Source organism: Ascaphus truei, chromosome 4, assembly GCF_040206685.1.
Source record: "Ascaphus truei isolate aAscTru1 chromosome 4, aAscTru1.hap1, whole genome shotgun sequence".
NCBI classification, from domain to species: domain Eukaryota; kingdom Metazoa; phylum Chordata; class Amphibia; order Anura; family Ascaphidae; genus Ascaphus; species Ascaphus truei.
This window is the reverse complement of record NC_134486.1, coordinates 9,920,260-9,928,962: the sequence shown is the minus strand read 5'-3', so window position 1 is coordinate 9,928,962 and position 8,703 is coordinate 9,920,260.

The following is an 8,703-nucleotide window of genomic DNA, read 5'->3' as shown; positions in this document are numbered from 1 at the left end:
CTTATCTGCTCCCTGTTACCCCAGTCCTGTGATACCGGGGGGCTGGAGTACGGGCAGTCCCAGGGCTTTACCTTATCTGCTCCCTGTTACCCCAGTCCTGTGATACCGGGGGGCTGGAGTACGGGCAGTCCCAGGGCTTTACCTTATCTGCGCCCTGTTACCCCAGTCCTGTGATACTGGGGGGCTGGAGTACGGGCAGTCCCAGGGCTTTACCTTATCTGCTCCCTGTTACCCCAGTCCTGTGATACCGGGGGGCTGGAGTACGGGCAGTCCCAGGCTTTACCTTATCTGCCCCCTGTTACCCCAGTCCTGTGATACCGGGGGGCTGGAGTACGGGCAGTCCCAGGGCTTTACCTTATCTGCCCCCTGTTACCCCAGTCCTGTGATACCGGGGGCTGGAGTACGGGCAGTCCCAGGCTTTACCTTATCTGCCCCCTGTTACCCCAGTCCTGTGATACCGGGGGGCTGGAGTACGGGCAGTCCCAGGGCTTTACCTTATCTGCTCCCTGTTACCCCAGTCCTGTGATACCGGGGGCTGGAGTACGGGCAGTCCCAGGGCTTTAACTTATCTGCCCCCTGTAACCCCAGTCCTGTGATACCGGGGGGCTGGAGTACACAGTCCCAGGGCTTTACCTTATCTGCTCCCTGTTACCCCAGTCCTGTGATACCGGGGGGCTGGAGTACGGGCAGTCCCAGGGCTTTACCTTATCTGCCCCCTGTTACCCCAGTCCTGTGATACCGGGGGGCTGGAGTACGGGCAGTCCCAGGGCTTTACCTTATCTGCTCCCTGTTACCCCAGTCCTGTGATACCGGGGGGCTGGAGTACGGGCAGTCCCAGGGCTTTACCTTATCTGCCCCCTGTTACCCCAGTCCTGTGATACCGGGGGGCTGGAGTACACAGTCCCAGGGCTTTACCTTATCTGCTCCCTGTTACCCCAGTCCTGTGATACCGGGGGGCTGGAGTACGGGCAGTCCCAGGCTTTACCTTATCTGCTCCCTGTTACCCCAGTCCTGTGATACCGGGGGGCTGGAGTACGGGCAGTCCCAGGGCTTTACCTTATCTGCTCCCTGTTACCCCAGTCCTGTGATACCGGGGGGCTGGAGTACACAGTCCCAGGGCTTTACCTTATCTGCTCCCTGTTACCCCAGTCCTGTGATACCGGGGGGCTGGAGTTCGGGCAGTCCCAGGCTTTACCTTATCTGCTCCCTGTTACCCCAGTCCTGTGATACCGGGGGGCTGGAGTACGGGCAGTCCCAGGCTTTACCTTATCTGCTCCCTGTTACCCCAGTCCTGTGATACCGGGGGGCTGGAGAACGGGCAGTCCCAGGCTTTACCTTATCTGCTCCCTGTTACCCCAGTCCTGTGATACCGGGGGGCTGGAGTACGGGCAGTCCCAGGCTTTACCTTATCTGCTCCCTGTTACCCCAGTCCTGTGATACCGGGGGGCTGGAGAACGGGCAGTCCCAGGGCTTTACCTTATCTGCTCCCTGTTACCCCAGTCCTGTGATACCGGGGGGCTGGAGTACGGGCAGTCCCAGGCTTTACCTTATCTGCTCCCTGTTACCCCAGTCCTGTGATACCGGGGGGCTGGAGTACGGGCTGTCCCAGGGCTTTACCTTATCTGCCCCCTGTTACCCCAGTCCTGTGATACCGGGGGGCTGGAGTACACAGTCCCAGGGCTTAACCTTATCTGCTCCCTGTTACCCCAGTCCTGTGATACCGGGGGGCTGGAGTACGGGCAGTCCCAGGGCTTTACCTTATCTGCTCCCTGTTACCCCAGTCCTGTGATACCGGGGGGCTGGGGTACGGGCAGTCCCAGGACTTTACCTTATCTGCCCCCTGTTACCCCAGTCCTGTGATACCGGGGGGCTGGAGTACGGGCAGTCCCAGGGCTTTACCTTATCTGCTCCCTGTTACCCCAGTCCTGTGATACCGGGGGGCTGGAGTACGGGCAGTCCCAGGGCTTTACCTTATCTGCTCCCTGTTACCCCAGTCCTGTGATACCGGGGGGCTGGAGTACACAGTCCCAGGGCTTTACCTTATCTGCCCCCTGTTACCCCAGTCCTGTGATACCGGGGGGCTGGAGTACGGGCTGTCCCAGGGCTTTACCTTATCTGCGCCCTGTTACCCCAGTCCTGTGATACCGGGGGGCTGGAGTACGGGCAGTCCCAGGGCTTTACCTTATCTGCTCCCTGTTACCCCAGTCCTGTGATACCGGGGGGCTGGGGTACGGGCAGTCCCAGGGCTTTACCTTATCTGCGCCCTGTTACCCCAGTCCTGTGATACCGAGGGGCTGGAGTACGGGCAGTCCCAGGGCTTTACCTTATCTGCTCCCTGTTACCCCAGTCCTGTGATACCGGGGGGCTGGAGTACGGGCAGTCCCAGGGCTTTACCTTATCTGCCCCCTGTTACCCCAGTCCTGTGATACCGGGGGGCTGGAGTACGGGCAGTCCCAGGGCTTTACCTTATCTGCCCCCTGTTACCCCAGTCCTGTGATACCGGGGGGCTGGAGAACGGGCAGTCCCAGGGCTTTACCTTATCTGCTCCCTGTTACCCCAGTCCTGTGATACCGGGGGGCTGGAGTACGGGCAGTCCCAGGGCTTTACCTTATCTGCTCCCTGTTACCCCAGTCCTGTGATACCGGGGGGGCTGGAGTACGGGCAGTCCCAGGGCTTTACCTTATCTGCTCCCTGTTACCCCAGTCCTGTGATACCGGGGGGCTGGAGTACGGGCAGTCCCAGGCTTTACCTTATCTGCTCCATGTTACCCCAGTCCTGTGATACCGGGGGGCTGGAGTACGGGCAGTCCCAGGCTTTACCTTATCTGCTCCCTGTTACCCCAGTCCTGTGATACCGGGGGGCTGGAGAATGGGCAGTCCAAGGCTTTACCTTATCTGCTCCCTGTTACCCCAGTCCTGTGATACCGGGGGGCTGGAGTACGGGCAGTCCCAGGCTTTACCTTATCTGCTCCCTGTTACCCCAGTCCTGTGATACCGGGGGGCTGGAGAACGGGCAGTCCCAGGGCTTTACCTTATCTGCTCCCTGTTACCCCAGTCCTGTGATACCGGGTGGCTGGAGAACGGGCAGTCCCAGGGCTTTACCTTATCTGCTCCCTGTTACCCCAGTCCTGTGATACCGGGGGGCTGGAGTACGGGCAGTCCCAGGGCTTTACCTTATCTGCCCCCTGTTACCCCTGTCCTTTGATACTGGGGGGCTGGAGTACGGGCAGTCCCAGGGCTTTACCTTATCTGCTCCCTGTTACCCCAGTCCTGTGATACCGGGGGGCTGGAGTACGGGCAGTCCCAGGGCTTTACCTTATCTGCTCCCTGTTACCCCAGTCCTGTGATACCGGGGGGCTGGAGTACGGGCAGTCCCAGGGCTTTACCTTATCTGCCCCCTGTTACCCCAGTCCTGTGATACCGGGGGGCTGGAGTACGGGCAGTCCCAGGGCTTTACCTTATCTGCCCCCTGTTACCCCAGTCCTGTGTTACCGGGGAGCTGGAGAACGGTTAGGCTCATGGCTTTACCTTATCTGCCCCCTGTTACCCCAGTCCTGTGATACCGGGGGGCTGGAGTACGGGAAGTCCCAGGCTTTACCTTATCTGCTCCCTGTTACCCCAGTCCTGTGATACCGGGGGGCTGGAGTACGGGCAGTCCCAGGCTTTACCTTATCTGCTCCCTGTTACCCCAGTCCTGTGATACCGGGGGGCTGGAGTATGGGCAGTCCCAGGGCTTTACCTTATCTGCTCCCTGTTACCCCAGTCCTGTGATACCGGGGGGCTGGAGAACGGGCAGTCCCAGGGCTTTACCTTATCTGCCCCCTGTTACCCCAGTCCTGTGATACCGGGGGGCTGGAGTACGGGCAGTCCCAGGGCTTTACCTTATCTGCCCCCTGTTACCCCAGTCCTGTGATACCGGGGGGCTGGAGTACGGGCAGTCCCAGGGCTTTACCTTATCTGCTCCCTGTTACCCCAGTCCTGTGATACCGGGGGGCTGGAGAACGGGCAGTCCCAGGCTTTACCTTATCTGCCCCCTGTTACCCCAGTCCTGTGATACCGGGGGGCTGGAGTACGGGCAGTCCCAGGCTTTACCTTATCTGCGCCCTGTTACCCCAGTCCTGTGATACCGGGGGGCTGGTGTACGGGAAGTCCCAGGGCTTTACCTTATCTGCCCCCTGTTACCCCAGTCCTGTGATACCGGGGGGCTGGAGTACGGGCAGTCCCAGGGCTTTACCTTATCTGCCCCCTATTACCCCAGTCCTGTGATACCGGGGGGCTGGAGAACGGGCAGTCCCAGGCTTTACCTTATCTGCTCCCTGTTACCCCAGTCCTGTGTTACCGGGGGGCTGGAGAACGGGCAGTCCCAGGCTTTACCTTATCTGCTCCCTGTTACCCCAGTCCTGTGATACCGGGGGGCTGGAGTACGGGGCAGTCCCAGGGCTTTACCTTATCTGCCCCCTGTTACCCCAGTCCTGTGATACCGGGGGGCTGGAGTACGGGCAGTCCCAGGCTTTACCTTATCTGCTCCCTGTTACCCCAGTCCTGTGATACCGGGGGGCTGGAGTACGGGCAGTCCCAGGGCTTTACCTTATCTGCTCCCTGTTACCCCAGTCCTGTGATACCGGGGGGCTGGAGTACGGGCAGTCCCAGGGCTTTACCTTATCTGCTCCCTGTTACCCCAGTCCTGTGATACCGGGGGGCTGGAGAATGGGCAGTCCCAGGGCTTTACCTTATCTGCCCCCTGTTACCCCAGTCCTGTGATACCGGGGGGCTGGAGTACGGGCAGTCCCAGGCTTTACCTTATCTGCTCCCTGTTACCCCAGTCCTGTGATACCGAGGGGCTGGAGTACACAGTCCCAGGCTTTACCTTATCTGCCCCCTGTTACCCCAGTCCTGTGTTACCGGGGGGCTGGAGAACGGGCAGTCCCAGGCTTTACCTTATCTGCTCCCTGTTACCCCAGTCCTGTGATACCGGGGGGCTGGAGTACGGGCAGTCCCAGGGCTTTACCTTATCTGCTCCCTGTTACCCCAGTCCTGTGATACCGGGGGGCTGGAGAACGGGCAGTCCCAGGGCTTTACCTTATCTGCCCCCTGTTACCCCAGTCCTGTGATACCGGGGGGCTGGAGTACGGGCAGTCCCAGAGATTTACCTTATCTGCTCCCTGTTACCCCAGTCCTGTGATACCGGGGGGCTGGAGTACGGGCAGTCCCAGGGCTTTACCTTATCTGCGCCCTGTTACCCCAGTCCTGTGATACCGGGGGGCTGGAGTACGGGCAGTCCCAGGCTTTACCTTATCTGCCCCCTGTTACCCCAGTCCTGTGATACCGGGGGGCTGGAGTACGGGCAGTCCCAGGCTTTACCTTATCTGCTCCCTGTTCCCCCAGTCCTGTGATACCGGGGGGCTGGAGTACGGGCTGTCCCAGGGCTTTACCTTATCTGCCCCCTGTAACCCCAGTCCTGTGATACCGGGGGGCTGGAGTACGGGCAGTCCCAGGGCTTTACCTTATCTGCCCCCTGTTACCCCAGTCCTGTGTTACCGGGGTGCTGGAGAACGGTTAGGCCCAGGGCTTTACCTTATCTGCCCCCTGTTACCCAAGTCCTGTGATACCGGGGGGCTGGTGTACGGGAAGTCCCAGGCTTTACCTTATCTGCTCCCTGTTACCCCAGTCCTGTGATACCGGGGGGCTGGAGTACGGGCAGTTCCAGGCTTTACCTTATCTGCTCCCTGTTACCCCAGTCCTGTGATACCGGGGGGCTGGAGTACACAGTCCCAGGGCTTTACCTTATCTGCCCCCTGTTACCCCAGTCCTGTGATACCGGGGGGCTGGAGTACGGGCAGTCCCAGGCTTTACCTTATCTGCTCCCTGTTACCCCAGTCCTGTGATACCGGGGGGCTGGAGTACGGGCAGTCCCAGGGCTTTACCTTATCTTCTCCCTGTTACCCCAGTCCTGTGATACCGGGGGGCTGGAGTACGGGCAGTCCCAGGCTTTACCTTATCTGCTCCCTGTTACCCCAGTCCTGTGATACCGGGGGGCTGGAGTACACAGTCCCAGGGCTTTACCTTATCTGCCCCCTGTTACCCCAGTCCTGTGATACCGGGGGGCTGGAGTACGGGCAGTCCCAGGCTTTACCTTATCTGCTCCCTGTTACCCCAGTCCTGTGATACCGGGGGGCTGGAGTACGGGCAGTCCCAGGGCTTTACCTTATCTGCTCCCTGTTACCCCAGTCCTGTGATACCGGGGGGCTGGAGTACGGGCAGTCCCAGGGCTTTACCTTATCTGCCCCCTGTTACCCCAGTCCTGTGATACCGGGGGGGCTGGAGAACGGGCAGTCCCAGGGCTTTACCTTATCTGCCCCCTGTTACCCCAGTCCTGTGATACCGGGGGGCTGGAGTACGGGCAGTCCCAGGGCTTTACCTTATCTGCGCCCTGTTACCCCAGTCCTGTGATACCGGGGGGCTGGAGTACGGGCAGTCCCAGGGCTTTACCTTATCTGCGCCCTGTTACCCCAGTCCTGTGATACCGGGGGGCTGGAGAACGGGCAGTCCCAGGCTTTACCTTATCTGCTCCCTGTTACCCCAGTCCTGTGATACCGGGGGGCTGGAGTACGGGCAGTCCCAGGGCTTTACCTTATCTGCGCCCTGTTACCCCAGTCCTGTGATACCGGGGGGCTGGAGTACGGGCAGTCCCAGGCTTTACCTTATCTGCTCCCTGTTACCCCAGTCCTGTGATACCGGGGGGCTGGAGTACGGGCAGTCCCAGGCTTTACCTTATCTGCTCCCTGTTACCCCAGTCCTGTGATACCGGGGGGCTGGAGTACGGGCAGTCCCAGGGCTTTACCTTATCTGCGCCCTGTTACCCCAGTCCTGTGATACCGGGGGGCTGGAGAACGGGCAGTCTCAGGCTTTACCTTATCTGCTCCCTGTTACCCCAGTCCTGTGATACCGGGGGGCTGGAGTACGGGCAGTCCCAGGGCTTTACCTTATCTTCTCCCTGTTACCCCAGTCCTGTGATACCGGGGGGCTGGAGTACGGGCAGTCCCAGGGCTTTACCTTATCTGCTCCCTGTTACCCCAGTCCTGTGTTACCGGGGGGCTGGAGTACACAGTCCCAGGGCTTTACCTTATCTGCTCCCTGTTACCCCAGTCCTGTGATACCGGGGGGCTGGAGTACGGGCAGTCCCAGGCTTTACCTTATCTGCTCCCTGTTACCCCAGTCCTGTGATACCGGGGGGCTGGAGTACGGGCAGTCCCAGGGCTTTACCTTATCTGCGCCCTGTTACCCCAGTCCTGTGATACCGGGGGGCTGGAGTACGGGCTGTCCCAGGGCTTTACCTTATCTGCTCCCTGTTACCCCAGTCCTGTGATACCGGGGGGCTGGAGTACGGGCAGTCCCAGGCTTTACCTTATCTGCTCCCTGTTACCCCAGTCCTGTGATACCGGGGGGCTGGAGTACGGGCAGTCCCAGGCTTTACCTTATCTGCGCCCTGTTACCCCAGTCCTGTGATACCGGGGGCTGGAGTACGGGCAGTCCCAGGGCTTTACCTTATCTGCTCCCTGTTACCCCAGTCCTGTGATACCGGGGGGCTGGAGTACGGGCAGTCCCAGGCTTTACCTTATCTGCTCCCTGTTACCCCAGTCCTGTGATACAGGGGGGCTGGAGTACGGGCAGTCCCAGGTTTTACCTTATCTGCTCCCTGTTACCCCAGTCCTGTGATACCGGGGGGCTGGAGTACGGGAAGTACCAGGGCTTTACCTTATCTGCTCCCTGTTACCCCAGTCCTGTGATACCGGGGGGCTGGAGTACGGGCAGTCCCAGGGCTTTACCTTATCTGCTCCCTGTTACCCCAGTCCTGTGATACTGGGGGGCTGGAGTACGGGCAGTCCCAGGGCTTTACCTTATCTGCTCCCTGTTACCCCAGTCCTGTGATACCGGGGGGCTGGAGTACGGGCAGTCCCAGGGCTTTACCTTATCTGCCCCCTGTTACCCAAGTCCTGTGATACCGGGGGGCTGGAGTACGGGCAGTCCCAGGCTTTACCTTATCTGCTCCCTGTTACCCCAGTCCTGTGATACCGGGGGGCTGGAGTACGGGCAGTCCCAGGGCTTTACCTTATCTGCTCCCTGTTACCCCAGTCCTGTGTTACCGGGGGGCTGGAGTACGGGCAGTCCCAGGGCTTTACCTTATCTGCCCCCTGTTACCCCAGTCCTGTGATACCGGGGGGTTGGAGTACGGGCAGTCCCAGGCTTTACCTTATCTGCTCCCTGTTACCCCAGTCCTGTGATACCGGGGGGCTGGAGTACGGGCAGTCCCAGGGCTTTACCTTATCTGCTCCCTGTTACCCCAGTCCTGTGATACCGGGGGGGCTGGAGTACGGGCAGTCCCAGGCTTTACCTTATCTGCTCCCTGTTACCCCAGTCCTGTGATACCGGGGGGCTGGAGTACGGGCAGTCCCAGGCTTTACCTTATCTGCTCTCTGTTACCCCAGTCCTGTGATACCGGGGGGCTGGAGTACGGGCAGTCCCAGGCTTTACCTTATCTGCTCCCTGTTACCCCAGTCCTGTGATACCGGGGGGCTGGAGTACGGGCAGTCCCAGGCTTTACCTTATCTGCTCCCTGTTACCCCAGTCCTGTGATACCGGGGGGCTGGAGTACACAGTCCCAGGGCTTTACCTTATCTGCCCCCTGTTACCCCAGTCCTGTGAT